The 21798-nt window shown below is 40.4% G+C and overlaps 1 protein-coding gene across 12 annotated transcripts in view; it reads right to left on the bottom strand.

Moving 5' to 3' along the window:
• Nucleotides 1-21798, bottom strand: part of LMO7 (LIM domain 7) — a 202207-nt gene that overhangs the window by 97963 nt on the left and 82446 nt on the right. The gene's annotated exons all lie outside the window — the stretch shown is intronic.

The following is a 21798-nucleotide window of genomic DNA, read 5'->3' as shown; positions in this document are numbered from 1 at the left end:
CTTAAGTCAAAAGTTGAACAGCTCAATGGAAGGCATTCAATCTGAGCAGCAGTAGGCTCCTCAGGTGCGGTGCCTTAGAAACAGCCCTTGAATAGCTCTCTCAACTTGAGTGCCAGTGAACTGAAGCAACAAGTTACCTGCCCCAGACACCCAACATACAATGGTGCGACAGGTGTAGGGTAACCAATAGACACACTCCAGTTCAATGTGTGCAGAAAGGAAAGGTCACTGATTCTGAAGTCCTGCAAAGCATAGGTAGGCAGGTCCTTCATCAGGATTCAAGGCCAGGGAACACCTCCTTCGTGGTTTTCTGCTTCACTCTCCGGACACTTGGCTCCGCCTTAAAAATTATCTTTCCATTTCCTTGGAAAGTAGCTTGTGTTTGCAGATGTGTACCTTTCTCAGTCTGCTTCCTGGCTGAAGAAGTTTGGAGGACTAAAGGTCTTTTTATTTTGTAATCCTCTTTCCCTTTCAGTCTAAGTTTACAAAGTTTCTGCAAATATGATTCCCTCAAAGTTTCTGCAAATACAATTCCCTCAAAAATACCATATGTCTTCTGTGAATCTTATTGGACTTCACTCCCTTAGACAAAAGCCACAACCACAAATTCCTTCAAGACAAGCCCTTCTCTTCATGTGCTGAGATGACTGAGAGACACCACCCTTAAGCTTCTTAGAAGCCCTATTGCTAGACCAGACAGATTTCCAAGGTACCACTTTGTATCTTTCTAAGATCTTAAGCGATTATACAACCACACCCTCAGCTTCATCGTTAGACCATCTTGTTTTCCTGCAAGCGCTCTGAATTTGATCGCTGCCAAAAACCCATTTCTCAATTCTCTTGATTTTTTTCAGAAAAAAAATTAATCATTTATTAACATAAAGAGACTGATAATTCCCAAAACCAGCAATTCCTGTGACCCCTTGTGTTTACTATTCTACCTGTCACTTCACCTTTCGCATTTTACTATAATCATCAAGAGGAAGCCAGGAAGCACATTAACACTCCACCAGGAAATCATTTCAGCTAGAGCATCTAGTTAATTAGGTACAATTTATAGGTATAAGGGAGTGACTATCACGTGAGAATCACTGGGACCACTTTAGAAGCTGGCTACAATACTTGTACAACAAAGAACAGAGCCTGAACCAAGATGGCGGAGCAGAAGGATGTGCTCTCACTCCCTCTTGCGAGAACACCAGAATCACAACTAACTGCTGAACAATCAAGGACAGGAAGACACTGGAACTCACCAAAAAAGATACCCCACATCCAAAGACAAAGGAGAAGCCACAATGAGATGGTAGGAGGGGCACAATCACAATAAATCAAATCCCATAACTGCTGGGTGGGTGACTCACAAACTGGAGAACACTTACACCACAGAAGTCCACCCACTGGAGTGAAGGTTCTGAGCCGCACGTCAGGCCTCTGAACCTGGGGGTCCGGCAACGGGAGGAGGAATTCCTAGAGAATCAGACTTTGAAGGCTAGCGGGATTTGATTGCAGGACTCTGACAGGACTTCGGGAAACAGAGACTCCACTCTTGGAGGGCACACACAAAGTAGTGTGCGCATCGGGACCCAGGGGAGACTGAACCAGATCTACCTGCTGGTGTTGGAGGGTCTCCTGCAGAGGCAGGGTGTGGCTGTGGCTCACCGTGGGGAAGGGGACACTGGTGGCAGAAGTTCTGGAAGGTACTCATTGGCCTGAGCCCTCCCAGAGCCTGCCATGGGTCCCACCAAAAAGCCTGCAGGCTCCAGTGTTGGGTCACCTCTCGTCAAAACAGGGAGGGAACCCAGACCCACCCATCAGCAGTCAAGAGGATTAAAGTTTTACTGAGCTCTGCCCACTAGAGCAACAGCTGGCTCTACCCACCACCAGTCCCTCTAATCAGGAAACTTGCACAAGCCTCTTAGATAGCCTCATCCACCAGAGGGCAGACAGCAGAAGCAAGAAGAACTACAATCCTGCAGCCAGTGGAACAAAAACCACATTCACAGAAAGACAGACAAGATGAAAAGGCAGAGGGCTATGTACCAGATGAAGGAACAAGAAAAAACCCCAGAAAAACAACTAAATTAAGTGGAGATAGGCAACCTTCCAGAATAAGAATTCAGAATAATGATAGTGAAGATGATCCAGGACCTTGGAAAAAGAATGAAGGCAAAGATCGAGAAGATGCAAGAAATGTTTAACAAAGACCTAGAAGAAATAAAGAACAAACAGAGATGAACAATACAATAACTGAAATGAAAACTACACTAGAAGGAATCAATAGCAGAATAACTGAGGCAGAAGAACGGATAAGTGACCTGGAAGACAGAATGGTGGAACTCACTGCTGCTGAACAGAATAAAGAAAAAAGAATGAGAACAAATGAAGAGAGCGTAAGAGACCTCTGCGACATTAAACTCAACAACATTTGCATTACAGGGGTCCCAGAAGGAGAAGAGAGAGAGAAAGGACCTGCCAAAATATTTGAAGACATTATAGTCAAAAACTTCCCTAACATGGGAAAGGAAATAGCCACCCAAGTCCAGGAAGCACAGAGAGCCCCATACAGGATAAACCCAAGGAGAAACACGCCGAGACACATAATAATCAAATTGGCAAAAATTAAAGACAAAGAAAAATTATTGAGAGCAGCAAGGGAAAAATGAAAAATAACATACAAGGGAACTCCCATAAGGTTAACAGCTGATTTCTCAGCAGAAACTCTACAAGCCAGAAGGGAGTGGCATGATATACTTAAAGCGATGAACAGGAAGAACTTACAACCAAGATTACTCTACCCGGCAAGGATCTCATTCAGATGCGATGGAGAAATCAAAAGCTTTACAGACAAGCAAAAGCTAAGAGAATTCAGCACCACCAAACCAGCTCTACAACAAATGCTAAAGGAACTTCTCTAAGTCGGAAACACAAGAGAAAAAAAGGGCCCACAAAAACAAACCCAAAACAATTAAGAAAATGGTAATAGGAACATACATATCAATAATTACCTTAAAAGTGAATGGATTAAATGCTCCAACCAAAAGGCACAGACTGGCTGAATGGATACAAAAACAAGACCCGTATATATGCTGTCTACAAGAGACCCACTTCAGACCTAGGGACACATACAGACTGAAAGTGAGAGGATGGAAAAAGATATTCCATGCAGATGGAAATCAAAAAAAAGCTGCAGTAGCAGTACTCACATCAGATAAAATAGACTTTAAAATAAAGAATGTTACAAGAGACAACGACATTGCATAATGATCAAGGGTTCAATCCAAGAAGAAGATGTAACAATTATAAATATATATGCACCCAACATAGGAGCACCTCAATACATAAGGCAACTGCTAACAGATATAAAAGGGGAAATGGATAGTAACACAATAATAGTGGGGGACTTTAATACCTCACTTACACCAATGGACAGATCATCCAAAATGAAAATAAATAAGGAAACAGAAGCTTTAAATGACACAATAGGCCAGACAGATTTAACTGATATTTATAGAACATTCCATCCAAAAACAGCAGATGACACTTTCTTCTCAAGTGTGCCCAGAACAGTCTCCAGGATAGATCACATTTTGGGTCACAAATCAAGCCTCAGTAAATTTAAGAAACTTGAAATCATATCAAGCATCTTTTCTGACCACAATGCTATGAGATTAGAAATCAATGACAGGCAAAAAAATGTAAAAAACAAAAACACATGGAGGCTAAACAATACATTACTAAATAGCCAAGAGATCACTGAAGAAATCAAAAAATACGTAGAGACAAATGACAATGAAAACACGGCGACCCAAAACCTATGGGATGTAGCAAAAGCAGTTGTAAGAGGGAAGTTTATAGCTATACAAGTCTACCTCAAGAAAGAAGAAAAATCTCAAATAAACGATCTAGACTTACACCTAAAGGAACTAGAGAAAGAAGAACAAACAAAACCCAAAGTTAGCAGAAGGAAAGAAATCATAAAGATCAGAGCAGAAATAAAAGAAACAGAAACAAAGAAAACAATAGCAAAGATCAATAAAACTAACAGCTGGTTCTTTGAGAAGATAAACGAAATTGATAAACCATTAGCCAGTCTCATCAAGAAAAAGAGGGAGAGGACTCAAATCAATAAAATTATCAATAAAATTAAAAATGAAAAAGGAGAAGTTACAACAGACACCGCAGAAATACAAAGCATCCTAAGGGACTACTACAAACAACTCTATGCCAATAAAATGGACAACCTGGAAGAAATGGAAATATTCTTAGAAAGGTATAACCTTCCAAGACTGAATCAGGAAGAAATAGAAAGTATGAACAGACCAATCACAAGTAATGAAATTGAAACTGTGATTAAAAATCTTCCAACAGGGCTTCCCTGGTGGCGCAGTGGTTGGGAGTCCGCCTGCCGACGCAGGGGACACGGGTTCGTGCCCCGGTCCGGGAGGATCCCGCGTGCCGCGGAGCGGCTGGGCCCGTGGGCCATGGCCGCTAAGCCTGCGCGTCCGGATGCTCCACGGCGGGAGAGGCGACAGCAGTGAGAGGTCCGCGTACCGCAAAAAAATGAAAATTAAAAAAAATAAAGAAAATCTTCCAACAAACAAAAGTCCAGGACCAGATGGCTTCACAGGTGAATTCTATCAAACATTTAGAGAAGACCTAACACCCATCCTTCTCAAACTCTTCCAAAAAATTGCAGAGGAAGGAACATTCCCAAACTCATTCTATGAGGCCACCATCACCATGATACCAAAACCAGACAAAGATACTACAAAAAAGGAAAATTACAGACCAATATCACTGATGAATATAGATGCAAAAATCCTGAATAAAATACTAGCAAACAGAATCCAACAACACATTAAAAGGATCATACACCATGATCAAGTGGGATTTAACCGAGGCATGCAAGGATTCTTCAATATATGCAAACCAATCAATGTGATACACCATATTAACAAACCGAAGAAGAAAAACCATATGATCATCTCAATAGATGCAGAAAAAGCTTTTGACAAAAATTCAACACCCATTTATGATAAAAACTCTCCAGAAAGTGGGCATAGAGGGAACCTACCTCAACATAATAAAGGCCATATAGGACAAACCCACAGCAAACATCATTTTTAATGGTGAAAAACTGAAAGCATTTCCTCTAAGATCAGGAACAAGACAAGGATGTCCATTCCCGCCACTATTATTCAACATAGTTTTGGAAGTCCTAGCCACGGGAATCAGAGAAGACAAAGAATTAAAAGGAATACAAATTGGAAAAGAAGAAGTAAAACCGTCACTGTTTGCAGATGACATGATACTATACATAGAGAATCCTAAAGATGCCACCTGAAAACTACTAGAGCTAATCAATGAATTTGGTAAAGTTGCAGGATACAAAATTAATGCACAGAAATCTCTAGCATTCTTATAAACTAATGATGAAGAATCTGAAAGAAAAATTAAGGAAACACTCCCATTTACCATTGCAACAAAAAGAATAAAATACCTAGGAGTAAATTTATCTAGGGAGACAAAAGACCTGTATGCAGAAAATTATAAGACACTGATGAAAGAAAGTAAAGATGGTACCAACAGATGGAGAGATAAACCATGTTCTTGGATTGGAAGAATCAATATTGTGAAAATGACTCTACTACCCAAAGCAATCTACAGATTCAATGCAATCCCTATCAAATTACCAATGGCATTTTTTACAGAACTAGAACAAAAAAATCTTAAAATTTGTATGGCAACACGAAAGACCCCAAATAGCCAAAGCAGTCTTGAGGGAAAAAAGTGGAGCTGGAGCAATCAGACTTGCTGACTTCAGACTATATTACAAAGCTACAGTAATCAAGACAATATGGTACGGGCACTAAAACAGAAATATAGATCAATGGAACAGGACAGAAAGCCAAGAGATAAACCCATGCACCTATGGTCAGCTAATCTATGACAAAGGAGGCAAGGATATACAATGGAGAAAAGACAGTCTCTTCAATAAGTGGTGCTGGGAAAACTAGACAGCTACATGTAAAAGAATGAAATTAGAACACTCCCTAACACCATACACAAAAATAAATTCAAAATGGATTAGTGACCTATATGTAAGGTAAGACCGGACACTATAAAACTCTTAGAGTCAAACATAGGAAGAACACTCTTTGACATAAATCACAGCAAGATATTTTTTGATCCACCTGCTAGAGTAATGGAAATAAAAACAAAAATAAACAAATGGGACCTAATGAAACCTCAAAGCTTTTGCACAGCAAAGGAAACCATAAACAAGACGAAAAGACCCTCAGAATGGGAGAAAATATTTGCTAACGAATCAACGGACAAAGGATTACTCTCCAAAATATATAAACAGCTCATGCAGCTCAATATTAAAACAACAAACAACCCAATCCAAAAATGGGCAGAAGACCTAAATAGACATTTCTCCAAAGAAGACATACAGATGGCCAAGAAGCACGTGAAAAGCTGCTCAACATCACTAATTATTAGAGAAATGCAAATCAAAACTACAATGAGGTATCACCTCTCACCAGTTAGAATGGGCATCATTAGAAAATCTACAAACAACAAATGCTGGAGAGGGTGCGGAGAAAAGGGAACCCTCCTGCACTGTTGGTGGGAATGTAAATTGATACAGCCACTATGGAGAACAGTATGGAGGTTCCTTACAAAACTAAAAATAGAATTACCATATGATCCAGCAATCCCACTACTGGGCATATACCCAGAGAAAAGCATAATTCAAAAAGACACATGCACCCCAATGATCATGGCAGCACTAATTACAATAGCCAGGTCATGGGAGCAACCTAAATGCCCACTGACAGACGAATGGATAAAGAAGGTGTGGTACATATATACAATGGAATATTAGTCATACAAAGGAACGAAATTGGGTCATTTGTTGAGACGTGGATGGATCTAGAGACTGTCATACAGAGTGAAGTAAGTCAGAAAGAGAAAAACAAATATCGTATATTAACGCATATATGTGGAACCTAGAAAAATGGTACAGATGAACTGGTTTGCAGGGCAGAAATTGAGACACAGATATAAAGAAACAAACACCAAGGGCGGAAAGCAGCAGGGGGTGGTGGTGGTGGTGTGATGAATTGGGATATCGGGATTGACACATATGTATACAATGATGTGTTATTGCATTACTGTCAACAAACTATTTTCTCTTACATGCTGAATCATTTTGTTACACAAAGTCTAAATCCTCATTAAAGTGTATACTCCACCTCCCTAGGCTCTCACCTGCCCAAAGCCACTTTCATTCTTACTTAGAGGACCTTTTCTTATTTAAGTATCTTTTTTTTTTTTTTTTTTTTTTTGGCAGTACGTGGGCCTCTCACTGTTGTGGCCTCTCCCGTTGCGGAACACAGGCTCCGGACGCGTAGGTTCAGCGGCCATGGCTCATGCGCCCAGCTGCTCCGTGGCATGTGGGATCTTTCCGGACCGGGGCACGAACCCGTGTCCCCTGCATCGGCAGGTGGACTCTCAACCACTGCGCCACCAGGGAAGCCCCTTTAAGTATCATTAATGATAAAATTTCAAGTGTGATGACTTCCAACATGTAGAGGGAATACTTTGAATGATGAAACCTTAATGCCACAACAGATGGGGAACTGTCTGCTCTTAAGATCAAACCAGTTAGACCCACCTCTGCAGAAATTTCCTGAGTGTACAGGGTCAAGAGCTGTCATACACAAAAATGGGTTCTTTAAATAAAGACAAGACTAATAAAGAGATTTATTACAGAATTCCTGAATAAGATGAAAATCCTAACTAATTCTAAAGAAGAGTGAAGCTGTGCTCAGGCCTGTGACCTGAGGGCCATACCAGCAACATCTTAAACCAAAGCTCCCAGAATGGCGTCACTTGGCAGTGTTTCCCATCAATGAACCAAGCGATCTTCCCATGCTCAGTCTGACCTTTTTTCCCAGTACAGCTCTATGCCTACTTTAAGCAAGATTCTTCCATTTTCAAAAGAGCCTGTTATCCAATTCCTCTGAACATGAGGACAGGATGGTGCCGGTCAATTTATCCTAAGGCCAAGAGGCTTGGTGACCTCAACTCCTTTTCTATTAATGACATGGCCCCTATTTCCTCTGCCTTGGGAATTGACAGTGCCAGAAAGTTAGCAGGTACGTGCCAGCAAGCAAGAGGGTGTAAGCACTGCTGGAGGCGGAGAAACTAAGTCCATGCTTTAGAGTGACAGTCTCCTGTCAGCCACATCAGAATGACCAAAGGGGCACGCAGTACTGCCGCTCAGGCGATGCTGATGGGGATCAAACTGGAGAACAGCTGACCTAGCCTCTTGCTACTCAACGTGTGGTCCACACACCATCAGCACTGGCATCACCTGGGAACTGTCAGAAATGCAGAAGCTGCAGCTCCACCCCAGACCTACTGAATCGCAATGTGCATCCTAAGATACTCCTGCAGGTGATTAGAGTCTTTGTAGACAAGTTCTCTGACAAATAACAAAATAAGGACACTCTTTCCAAATATGAACTAAAGCAGTGTTTCTCGTTAGCGTAAACACGAAACACCTAGGTATTATAGAGCTCACATTGGACCATGACTAAAAGTGAATTGAATTCCATTCTTATGATACACTAATTGTGGTCATTCAAAATGATTTTAAAGCAACTCCCAAGCAACAATGACAATATATCCAAATTTGCCTTTTAAGTATACCATTTCCATTAAGAAAGCAGCTTAGTCACAGTTTTGATCAGCTAGCCCTAGCTCTTTTTGTTTTGGAAAGTTCATCCTGTTTTACGGCTTAGTTAATAAATGTAAGCTGTGAAGTAGCACACCTACAATCTGTGATTCTAATATGTAGGTAAACACACAAGAGATTCGACTTCCATCCTTATTTGTGAAGAAAATAAGCAGCTCGTCTTTTCTTTTTTTTTTTTTTTTTTTGCAGCTCGTCTTTAAGTTGCCCTTGGGTGCTTACTTCTCTACAAAGAAAAAGGCTCGGTCACTTGCCGGTAAGAAAGGAATTGAGGACAAGGAGAGCAGTAAAGTTCTGTCACATGTGAAAATAGGAGCCAACCAGAAATGCTTAAAAGGAATCGCCAGGTGACACGGAGGGCCTGGGGCTTATACATGATAACTGTGCGAGCAGCTTGGTGGTTTGATTTTGCCCCAGCACTGTCTGATGGGGCAAGAGCAAAGCCAGACCAAGAGAGAGAGACTGAGAGCTGGCAGGTTAGGGCAGCAGCAGGTCAGAGGGATGGAGGGCTGAGTGCTCCCGTAAAAGGCTAGTTATTCTCTACACCTGCTTCCTTCTTCCTGTCCTGCCCCTAGGTTCTTCAGAACCTTTTTTTTTTTTTTTCCTCTTTCTGACTTACTTCACTCTGTATGACAGACTCTAGGTCCATCCATCTCACTCCAGGACGAAGTGAGAGAGTGGCATGGACATATATACATTATCAAATGTAAAACTGATAGCTAGTGGGAAGCAGCTGCATAGCACAGGGAGCTCAGCTCGGTGCTTTGTGACCACCTAGAGGGGTGGGATAGGGAGGGTGGGAGGGAGACGCAAGGGGGAGGAGATATGGGGATATATGTATACGTATAGCTGATTCACTTAGTGATACAGCAGAAACTAACACAACATTGTAAAGCAATTATACTCCAATAAAGATGTTAAAAACAACAACAACAAAAAAAGGCTAGTTATTGACATGCTTAATCAACTCGGGTTACAATTAACTACACAGGAGCCATAACAGCCTTTGTCAAACTGCAGCATGAAGTCAGGTACGGTCTTACATATTATATCGATTAAACTTTACATCAGAAAGGAAGTAATTCTAAAACTTACCTACTCTGTTAAAAAAAGAAAAAAAAGGTGCCAACATAGATTCTTAAGAAGTTCTGTCAGAGAACAGATTGGTTGGTTGCCAGAGGTGGGGGGACGGGACAAAATGGGAAGAAAAGAAAACAAAGTTCTGTCCTCAAATTATCCATGTTGTATGTTCCAAAGTGAAACATGTAATTGCTTAGATCAACGTGTCATAATGATGCTAAAATGCATGTCTTATGAATCAATAAAGCATGTTTAATGAAGGAAAACTACACAGTAAAACTTTGGAGATGGTTGGGAATTCGTGTTCCTTCAGTGCCCCCACCCCACCCCCTTCAGAGACTCTTTTACAGGTAATATGTCTGGATCATCAGCCCTTTTGTAAGTCTTTCCAACCCCAGGGACTCCTTGCTTTATGAGGCTGACTCACTTTTAGTCATTTCTATGTCAAAAAAGTCCAAAGGGGCTTCCCTGGTGGTGCAGTGGTTGAGAATCTGCCTGCTAATGCAGGGGACACGGGTTCGAGCCCTGGTCTGGGAGGATCCCACATGCCGCAGAGCAACTAGGCCCGTGCGCCACAACTACTGAGCCTGCGTGTCTGGAGCCTGTGTTCCACAACAAGAGAGGCTGCGATAGTGAGAGGCCCGCGCACCGCGATAAAGAGTGGGCCCCGCTCCCCGCAACTAGAGAGAGCCCTTGCACAGAAATAAAGACCCAACACAGCCAAAAATAAATAAATTAATTAAAAAAAACTCCAAAGACTTCTCACTGTAATTATAAAATATTGATCCTATCCCTGCCTACTTAATGCAAAATGAATCTCATCTTTCTCCCACAGGAGAGCCCCTGAGCTTTCCTACTTCGTACACTCCATGTGTTTCCCCCACCTCACAGCTTCTCCTGGTTTCCTCAACATCTCTGGTAGCTCATGTGACATTTTTCCATTCTCTTATTATCCCAACTGGCTCTCCATAGAATAGCTAATTTTCCCAATCATCTCAACTTCCCATGAAAAGAAGCTTACAAAGTCTAACTGTTCCCATTTTACACACGGTGAAACTGAGGCCTAAGAGGTATGTGACTTGCCTAAGGTCACCCAGTAAGTAGTGAAGCTAGGATTCAAACCAAACAGTTCAACTCAAGTGTGTGCTCTTAACCACTGTATTAATTTCCCATTTCTGCTGTCACAAATTACAGTTTAGTGGCTTAACACAAGATAAGTTTATGATTTTACAGTTCTGGAGGTTAGAAGTTCAAAATCAGTCTCGCTGGGCTAAAATCAAGGCGTCGGCAGGGCTTTATTCCTTCTGGAGGCTCTGGAAGAAAATCGATTTTCTTTTCCTTCCTGAGGCTTCTTTCGCTCCATCTTCAAAACCAGCAGCATCGGGCTGAGTCTCTGTTCCACTACCATCTATCTGGTTCTCGCTCCCTCTTCCACTTATCAGGACCCTTGTGATTATATTGGGCCCCCCTGGCTAATCCAGGCTCCTCTCCTCCAACCCGAATTCCACCTGCAACCTAAGCCCCCCTTGCCTTGCAACATATCCACAGGTTCAATGGGCTAGAGTGTGAACATCTTTGGGAGATGTTCTGCCTACAGCTACCAAGCCTCCTTAAAAACAGGTTCCTGGGGCCTCCCTGGTGGCGCAGTGGTTGAGAGTCCGCCTGCCGATGCAGGGGACACAGGTTCGTGCCCCGGTCCGGGAAGATCCCACATGCCGCGGAGCGGCTGGGCCCATGAGCCATGGCCGCTGAGCCTGCGCATCGGGAGCCTGTGCTCCGCAACGGGAGATGCCGCAACAGTGAGAGGCCTGCGTACCGCAAAAAAAAAAAAAAAAAGACAGGTTCCTGTGTGCTATTGCCTTCTCAGAGTGAAGCATCTGTAACTCAAGACAGGACTCCAAGTGTGGTTAATTATCACAAAAAACCATCACTGTAAAGGTAATTAATAATGGTCATCTTGTAAAATGAGGATAATGGGGTGATTGTGAGGATGGAATGAGGAAATAGATATGTGATTGGCACAGTTTCTAGCATATAGTAAGTAATCAGTAAATGGAGAGAATTTACCCAACTTCTCTTGTTGCAGACCACAGGTACTTTGTATTGTGGCATCTATATTATACCATCAGCTGAGCTCACATACAGTGGTGTAGTCACCTCCTATGAATTGACATCACAGTTCATAGGAAGAAGACCTGTTAGTTTTAACAGACCAGGAAGCTAGTCAAATTTAGAATAAAAATAAGGTGGATATAAAGAATCTGAATTGAATGTCATGTGATGCTATTAGTGAGGTATCACAGAAAAAGGCATAAAATGCATGATTCCATTTGTAGCCAATATAAAATCACAGAATTCATGTGATTGATTTTTTTTCAGTAGAATACAGTAGAAATATATTCCTGATGAATATCCTTTTGGAGACTGAGGCCCATTCGGATCGTTTTTAGTTTCAGTTTTTGATATCCAGTACATGAGCTATGCGTGATTGCTCCAACATCTATAAACTAGACTAAGTAAATTTCCCATGTTTTCATCCCACCTTTTTTTTTTTTTTTTAAATAAAATTAGGGCAAGTACAAGCCCTAAGGCAAACTGCCAGAAACCTCTCTCCAAGTTTACATGGATTTACATTCAGGTCCTTAAAACTGAGCATTTTTTCTCAATTATTTAAGATTTCGCCTACAGACATTATTCTGGTCCGCTTTTCCATCTCAACTACCAAGGCTACAACAACAGACACATTACAGGAATTAAGACAGATGCCTAAAAGGCCAAGGATGGTCATATGAATAAATCAAATACAAATGAATAAAACGGGCATAATGTCAAAGAGATGGCAAAAGAGAACAAAGAAACCAGAGGCTCCCATCCTGTCTATGGGACACCCCATATAATGGTTGCCTTGGGGGAATACAGGCCTGCTGTTACCAGATTCATTGCAAAGCTAGAGATGAAGATTTTATCTAAAATATGAGGGTATGCAAATGTTGATTTAAATTTTGAAGACAAGCAAAACCTGTGTGAGTCAAGCAAAATCCATTGTGGGCCATTTCATGGCCTCTAGTAGGTCTCCTGGACTCTCCATGGGACCAGCCCAGTGATCTGTTGCTTTAGAGCATTTGTGGTGGACAAGGCTGGCTTCTAGTGATTATTTTCCTTCTTGTTAAATAATCACAAACCATCCCTTTAATCATCTTTTCCATGATGTTGTTAGGGAATAACATCTAAAATCAACATTGACCACTTTTTTGGACATTTGCAAATCTGCCACCTTATGCAAATCGCCTCATCCTGCACAGGGTCTCTTGATTCTCCCCTCCCCTCCACCAGCCCTCTGCTCCATATGTATTATGTCAATAAACTACTAATACAAAAACCCTGGCTTCTCTATCAACCCATAAGTAAATCCTACACACTTTTTCCATCAAAACATTTGGAAACTCTGACAGCTTCTCACCATTCCCAATATTGCCACCACATTCTCTTGCCTGAACTACTGTATTAGTCAAAAAGAGAACCAACAGGATACATATATAAAAGAGATTTATAAAAAGGAATTGACTCATACAATTATGGAGGCTACGTCCACAGTTATGGAGGCTAAGTCCCACAATCTGCTCATCTATAAGCTGGACACCCAGGAGAGCTGATGGCATAGTTCCAGTTCGTGGGCAGAGCCTGAGAACCAGGAGAGTCAGTGGGATGGTATAACTACAAGTTCAAAAGCTAGCAGCCTTGAAATTCAGGAAGAGCCAATGTTTCAGTTCTGGTCTGTCTGAAGGCAGGAAAGGACCAATGTCCTAGCTCATGCACTGAGGCAGGAGTAGCTTCCTCTTACTCACAGGAGGGTTGAACTTTTTGTTCTAGGCAGGCCTTCAACTTATTAGATGAGGCCCACTCTCAGTAGAAAGGGCAATCTGCTTTACTCAGTCTACCAATTCAAATGTTAATCTCATTCAAAACACCCTCACAGACACACCTAGGATAATATAATAATGTCTGACCAAATATCTGGACACCCCATAGCACAGTCAGGTTGACACATAAAATGAATCATCACAATTACTGAAGCTGTTCCTTAACTGACTTTTCTGCTTCTCAGTTTCCTTCAGTCCACTCTTCAAATACCAATCTATGATCTCTTTTTAAGTTTTATTGAGACATTAATTCACATACTATACGATTCATCCAAAGGACACAAATCAATGGGTTTCAGTGTATTCACAAATACGTGCATCCTTTATCACAGACAACCAATAATTTCTAACAACAAATTAAATTACTCTCAAAAGTCCCCAACGGCTTCTCATCCCCAGTGGCTTAGGGTAAAATGCAGTCTACTCACCAAAGCCCACAAAGCCCTATACAACCTTGCTGGCCTACCTCTTTGCCTCACTCAGTTCCAGACGCAGAGTCCTCCTTAATGGTCCGGTTTGATCCTGCCTTGACCCCACCCCTCTTTTCCTTCTCTATGGAAAACTCCCACCCATCCTCATATCTTCCCACTCCCTCCTTTCATTCACGTCCCTGATCAAACGCCAGCCCCTGAAATAAGACGCTCCTGAGCCCCTTCTCCGTAATACTTCTCATGCATGCACTCAATCATTCTCTACCCATTCACTTTATTTTTTCAGTATAATTAAGGTAATTGGCAAGGTATTATAGATTCTTCACAGTAATCATTGGCACCTGACAGGTTATTATCGACTTACTGCCTATGTTCCATTAGGGAGCAATGTTCTCTGCCTTACTTGTGGTTGTGTCCCAAGTTCTTAGAACAGTACCTGGCACAGAGTAGGTGTTCAGTATTTTTAGGAAAGGAGGGATAGTCATGGGCCTAAACCCCATCAAGCAACCAATGCCCTGACACCAGTCTTACACCTGGGTTCTATTTCATATTAACGTCATCTGCTCTTCCATTTCCAATTTCTACATTAAAAAGATGCCTAAAGAGAGATTGTTCAAAGTGTCTTTGTATCTGAATAAAACTGTCATGTATGACATAATCTTACTCTGAATCAATTTTTTTTTTTTTTTTTTTGCGGTACGTGGGCCTCTCACTGTTGTGGCCTCTCCCGCCACGGAGCACAGGCTCCGGACGCGCAGGCCCAGCGGCCATGTCCCACGGGCCCAGCTGCTCCGCGGCATGTGGGATCTTCCCAGACCGGGGCACGAACCCGTGTCCCCTGCATCGGCAGGTGGACTCTCAACCACTGCGCCACCAGGGAAGCCCTCATTAATGTTCTGAAAAAAGTTGCCCTCAAGGCTGAAAGTTGGCACATAAATGTTCATCTTAGATTTAAAAACGAGTAAGTTTTGAAACCATAGGGAAGTGTTCCTAAACTTGTGCCAATGCCATGACTAAGAGATTATGGCTAGAAATAAAACTGGAGTTTCCTGATTTACAGTGCTGCATCATTATAAGGGCATTGTAACCAATTTCAATGTTGACACTAAGTTTCTACTCTTGGTGATACTTAATTTCAGTTGAGAGTTGGAGAAAAATAGGGTGACAAGAAAACTTGAGGAGATCTCCTAAAAATACTTTATATAAATAACTCAGTCATCATTGACTTATTTATATGCCATTTACATGGAGGTATTAAGGCATTTGGATATTTAATATCTAATATTTGTTACCTTGAAGACATCCAATGCACATCAGTCTGTTTCCTCAGACTTGATTACTGGATAACCCCAAACCATTTCAAAGTACAGATGGTGATCCACAGAAATTCCAATAAAAGATACATTAGAAAAAAGTTATTTACATTAAAATACAACCATGGAAAATGTCATTTCAAATGCACAAAGTGATCTTTTTTTATAGTACTGGCTAACTTTTATGCTATGATTTCTTACACCAGTGCAATAGTACACTAAAAATGGTAACATTATAGTACTCTTCTATGTCTTTATTAAGAAGTAAGAAAAAGTACTCCGTATTTGTGTTATTGGTGTTTTGTTTTCAAAGAAAATAATGAGATTGGCATGCTAGTAAAATAAGAATAGTTTAAATGTTAGTGTTACACAGCTTGTAACAGTGGTTCACCTTCCCTTTGTAATAAAAACATTTCTTTAATAGAGTTTTAATCATGAGACCAAGATGGAGCAGTTTTAATCAAGTGTATTGATATAGTTTAACCTTCACTGTCTCATTAGGAAATGAAAGAAAAGAAAAAAATCTTTTAACTCAAAACTCCAAGGTCTGACCCAACATATATGAAATTATTCCAATACAGTAAGAGGTGAGAAATGGTAATTTATAGAAACATTTAGCCTTTGTTATTTATCAACTGTGAGGAAATAAAGAACATGAAAACTAAGAGTTGAGGCAAGAGTAGGGTTATGGGAGGGGACCTCCATGTTGACCCCCATCCATCTAAAGATGGGGGGCAGGGCAGTCAGAATCAGCTCAGTACGAAAATCCTGCTCTTATTGGCTAAATAATCGAATTGGCAAGGATGAGTGAACCAAAAAGAATTTGCTTGGTGGAAGCCTCTCCCAAATTTACTAGGTGGAAGATCTCCTTCAACAAATCTACGAAGTCAGCAATAAAATTCAAGACCAGAAAATAGGGCTTCCCTGGTGGCACAGTGGTTGAGAGTCCACCTGCCGATGCAGGGGACACGGGTTCGTGCCCCGGTCTGGGAAGATCCCACATGCCGCGGAGCGGCTGGGCCCGTGAGCCATGGCCGCTGAGCCTGTGCGTCCGGAGCCTGTGCTCCGCAGCGGGAGAGGCCGCAACAGTGAGAGGCCCGCGTACCGCAAAAAAAAAAAAAAAAAAAAAAAAACCAGAAAATAGACACTACTGATCTTACCATTAAATGGTTATTTTAAACTAGCTGTACACCATTTTCCCCTCTCTTCTCATGCCGCAGCTTGTTATCAGTGTTTTGCATATATTAACATCCAAATATTTTCACAAATGCATCTTGCTTATTACCAACTAGAGAGATATTCCCTCTGAGACACACATTGGGTTTGACCTAGTACAGAGCAACTCTCAATCACCACTCTTTCAAGCAAGGCATATATTCATACTGGCTGTTCATCCAAGCCACATTCTAATATTCCTTGAGTACTTTCTCTTCAACCATACAAAATTCATTCCTGCCTCTTACCCGGAAAAGTACCACCCTTGAATGAAACTAGTAATTATATTTGTACTTCTTACATTATTTCAACTTGGAAGAGAAAGGAAACAGAAGAAAGTTTTTTTCTCCTGAAAACAGTCTGTCTTGAGGTCTCACATTTTGATTTTACTTGTAGAAAGAACTCGCAAACTCAGCGTTTCACAAACCTCCCCTCTCCCAACCCCTGGGCTTATTTTACTAAAAAAAAATTTTTAATGGGATAAATATAGTCATTGCTTAAGAGTAGTTTTCAGAAAAGTACATGATAAAACCTGTATCAGAATATTTAAATTTTATAGCTGATTCCTCAGGTGAATTTTCTACTACAGCGGAAGGGAACAACTAGATGTTTCAACAGTGACCTTGGCATAGACTAGGTTGCACTACTTTGCTGACACCCAAGTGTATAGGTGAGTGAAGATGAATGAATCAGAAGTAATTTTACACAGGTACAAGAACACTGACCACTAATAACCTTCTGAAAAATGGCAGACCCATAGACTTGCTTTATTTCTTAAAATAACCATTATGAAGGCAGGAGAAAATGACACATCTAACAGCTTAAGCTAGCTGGCATCTTTGCCCATTTCCTACATTCTACAGCATTCCTGAATGAGAAGATAACTTTCCCAGCCTCTGTAGTCAACCTTACACATTCCACTCTTAAAGGAATCTGAAAGAATAACACTTTAGAGCAAAGATGTTCAAATTGAGCCCATATTTTTCATGCAAGTCCGGATATACCAAGGATTTTTCTACTAAGCCCACTGACAGACACAAACATTCAAACAAACAAATGATTCAAACTAAATTTTCTAGGATACCATTGCTTTTCAAAGGGAAATCGCAATTGAAATGCCAAGCATGAGAACAATGAAATCTGTAGTCAGTCAGCAAACTAGTCCATATAAAAGGGTAGCGTTTACTTTCTTGATTCTTTAGCTCAGTGGTTCTCAACCAGGGATGATTTTATGCCATAGGGGTTATTGGCAATGTCAGGAGACATTTTTAGTTGTCACAAGGCGGGGATGGAGGGCACACTGCTACTTGCATCTATTGAGTAGAGGCCAGGGATGCTCCTCAACGTTCTACAATGCACAGGACAGACTCCCGCAACAAAGAATTATCCAGTCCAAAATGTCAATAGTGCCAAGGTTGAGAAACCTTGCTTTAGAAAATACAAATAGACCATTAGGGGTCCAAGATGACTATAAGTCTTACGGTTAATAACTTCCTTGATGTTTTCTACACATATTGTATCTCATGCACATTAATGCAGATGGTAAATAATATTCTGGTTCAACGGCTCTTTTCACCATCAGAATATCTTGCCTGTTTCTCAGGGCTCTGTTTTGAGGTTGAGTTTTTTAATTCTCAAAGTTTTGGTTTTGAGTTTCAGTGATTTGAACATACCCACATTTAACACCAGCTAACTTTTGGAAGACTCAAACTCTTGCGTTAGAATTTTTAAGCATGGCTTTATAAAGAACAAAAAGAATTTAAAGGATAGGGGAAAATGTATTTCTTTACAAAACTCAATCAAGCAAGGAAAGCTGTATCTCTAGAAGACCTATGAGAACATGATTACTGCCTTCCTAAAGAAAAAAGTAATCATATAATCATATGAATGTTTTAAGCAAAGCATTCAATATACTTCTGAATCATCTTAACATCTCCCTCTGTGTTGTCATTGCTCAGGGGATATTCCAAGTGTTTCACACAGGTCCATCTGCCATGGGTAAATCCACAGCCTTGGCTTCAAAGCTAAATACACATGGGAGTGGACATGAAACAGATAAAAGTCATAACTGAAGAAGAGAGTAAAAAAGAGAGGAATACAAGAGGGGGCTTGGAGCATTACACTCACATAACTTAACAAACCCTTACACAGAAATTGTGTAATTACTGCTGTATTTGACCTAACTTGGTATCTACCCCAAACAAACTTCATTCATGAAACAACTTCAACTCACACACCAGAACTGAACAAACTAAAGGAAATGAATACTCCTGACCACAGCCCAGTCAGCCAAGACCACTCTCTCCCTTAAGGAACTCACCTACTAGCTGGCCACTGACCCACGAGATCTGTAGCCTGGAAAGAAAAAGGTAATCTCAGACTCACAGATCTCGAAATCAAACTTATGGTTAGCAAAGGGGAAACCTGGGGGGAAGGGATAAATTAGGAGGTTGGGATTATCATATATACCCTACTATATATAAAATAGATAACTAATAGGGACCTACTGTATAGCACAGGGAACTCTACTCAATATTCTGTAACAACCTATATGGGAAAAGAATCTGAAAAGGAGTGGATGTATGTGTACGTATAACTGATGCACTTTGCTGTACAGCTGAAACTAACACAACATTACACAACACTGTAAATCAACTATACTCCAATTTAACAAAAAAAAAAAAGAAAAGGTAATCTGATCCATTCAGATTCCTCTCTTGGGAAACGCAACTAAGGGATGCCATTTCCTGTTAGAAATGGGACAGAAAAAAGTAGTCATGTTGAACCCAGCTGCCATGTTTATGCCTGAGCACTAGATTAACGAGAGTCCTCTGGAAAATCCTTACAATAAAACACTCTTCACCTCACGTAGCTTGAAAGCATCTTTGCTCTTTGTTACCATTAACTACATGTAAAACTGGTGGATCTGATTAAAGTGTTTGAATGTACCAGTGTGAATTCCTGGTTTCAATATTGTACCAGAGTTATACGAGATGTTACAATGCGGGAAACTGGGGTGAAAGGCACAGAGGAACTCCGTGTACTGCTTTTTTTGCAACTTCCTCTGAATCTACATTTCAAAATAAAAAGTTTTTTAAAAGGCAAGTATTAACTGAAACATTTACCTATCTGTATTAGTTTCCGAGGGCTGCCATGACAAAGTACCACAAACCAAGTGGCTTAAAGCAACAGAGATGTATTGTCTCACAGTTCTGGAGACAAGAAGTCCAACATCAAGGTATGCACAAAGCCATGCTCCCATGAAACCTGTAGAAGAATCCTTCCTTGCCTCTTCCAGTTTCTGGTGGTTTGCTGGCAATCTCTGCTCCTCCTTGGCCTGAGGATGCATCGCGCCAATTCTCAGTTGTCACATGGCTTTCTTCCTGTGTGTACCTGCCTTCATAAGGCCATCTTCTTATAAGGATGCCAATCATATTAGATTAGGGTGCCTACCCTACTCCATTATGGCCTCTGTTCCCATACTCCATGTGACAACCCTCTTCCCAAATAAGATCACATTCTGAGGTACTGCAGTTTAGGACTTCGGTATATAGGCATACCTCAGAGATATTGTGGGTTGGGTTCCAGACCACCACCATAAAGCAAGTCACATGAATTTTTTTTGTCTCCCAGTGCATATAAAAGTTATGTTTATACTAACTGTAGTCTATCAAGTGTGCAGTAGCATTATGTCTAATGAAGCAACACACATACCTTAGTTAACAAATACTGTATTGCTAAAACATACTAACCATCATCTGAGCCTTCAGAGTCATAGAAGTGACATCAGAGAACACTGGTCATGGATCACCACAACGAATATAATAATAATGAGAAAGTTTGAAATACTGCAAGAATTACCCAAATACGACCCAGAGACATGGGGTGAAAAAATGCTGTTAGAAAAATGGCACTGATAAAACTTGTTCGATGCAGGGTTGCCACAAACCTTCAATTTATAAAAAATGCAATATCTGCAAAGTGCACTAAAGCGAAGCACAATAAATTGAGGTATGCCTGCATTGTATCAGTTTTTTGAGGGGCAGGACACAATTCAACCTATAACACTGAGAATAACTCAAGCCATCTGAAAAAACAGAGTACTTTCAATACAAATCATACTTTTAATTTTCACAGAAGTTATTTCGTAAAAGTTATTTTCATATAAAACATATTTATTCTATTAAATTGAATGTTTCTTCCTAGGAAGACTTCAAAAACAAAAGTTCTTTAACTTTATTCCTTAAATAACACCTCTGACTCCTATATTGCTAGAAGTAATTCATACATATATGTACATTGCAATACATGCATATATATGAAAGTTTTTTACCCAACCAAGTTTGAGACCAATGAAAATATCATGTCAGTTGCTTAGTCATGACAGAAATAGAACAGATGTAACTTGGTAAGAAGGAAGGAATTAATATTTGAGCCCAACTGCTCTGGAACTTTATATATAGACAGTTGACCCTTGAACAACAAAAGTTTGAACTGCACAGGTCCATTTATACGTAGATATTTTTTCAAGAAATATATTGGAAAATTTTTTGGACATTTGTGACAATTTGAAAAAACTCACAGATGAACCATGTAGCCTAGAAATATCGAAAAAATTAAGAAAAAGTTAGTATATATCGTGAATGCATAAAATATATGTAGATAACCTTTACACAGGCATAAGGTGAGTGATATTTAATATAAAATTATTTGTTAGTTTTCTTACTGTTTTATAACTTTGCTTTCAAGGAATTACATTACAGTACAATATGCCTCTCTCTCTCTCATGATTGGAGAAACTGCATATCAGACTATCATCACGGGTAAGTGGGTTTTTCAATGTAACAATGTTTCTAATACTGTATTATAAATATGACTGTAATACTGTACGCCACAAAAATCATATAATGGTTCATTTATTAGTGTATAGGCTTGGTAACCATGAAGCAATCATAGTGTTGTTTCTTTGTTATCAATGCATGAATCATTATACCTTTAAATAAATATGAATTTCTTTTTCACATTACCTTTTCAATTTTATGACTACTGTTAGTAATATGTATAACAGCTATAGT

This window comes from Globicephala melas, chromosome 18, assembly GCF_963455315.2.
Source record: "Globicephala melas chromosome 18, mGloMel1.2, whole genome shotgun sequence".
Classification (NCBI taxonomy): Eukaryota; Metazoa; Chordata; class Mammalia; order Artiodactyla; family Delphinidae; genus Globicephala; species Globicephala melas.
This window is presented reverse-complemented; position numbering and strand designations above follow the sequence as displayed.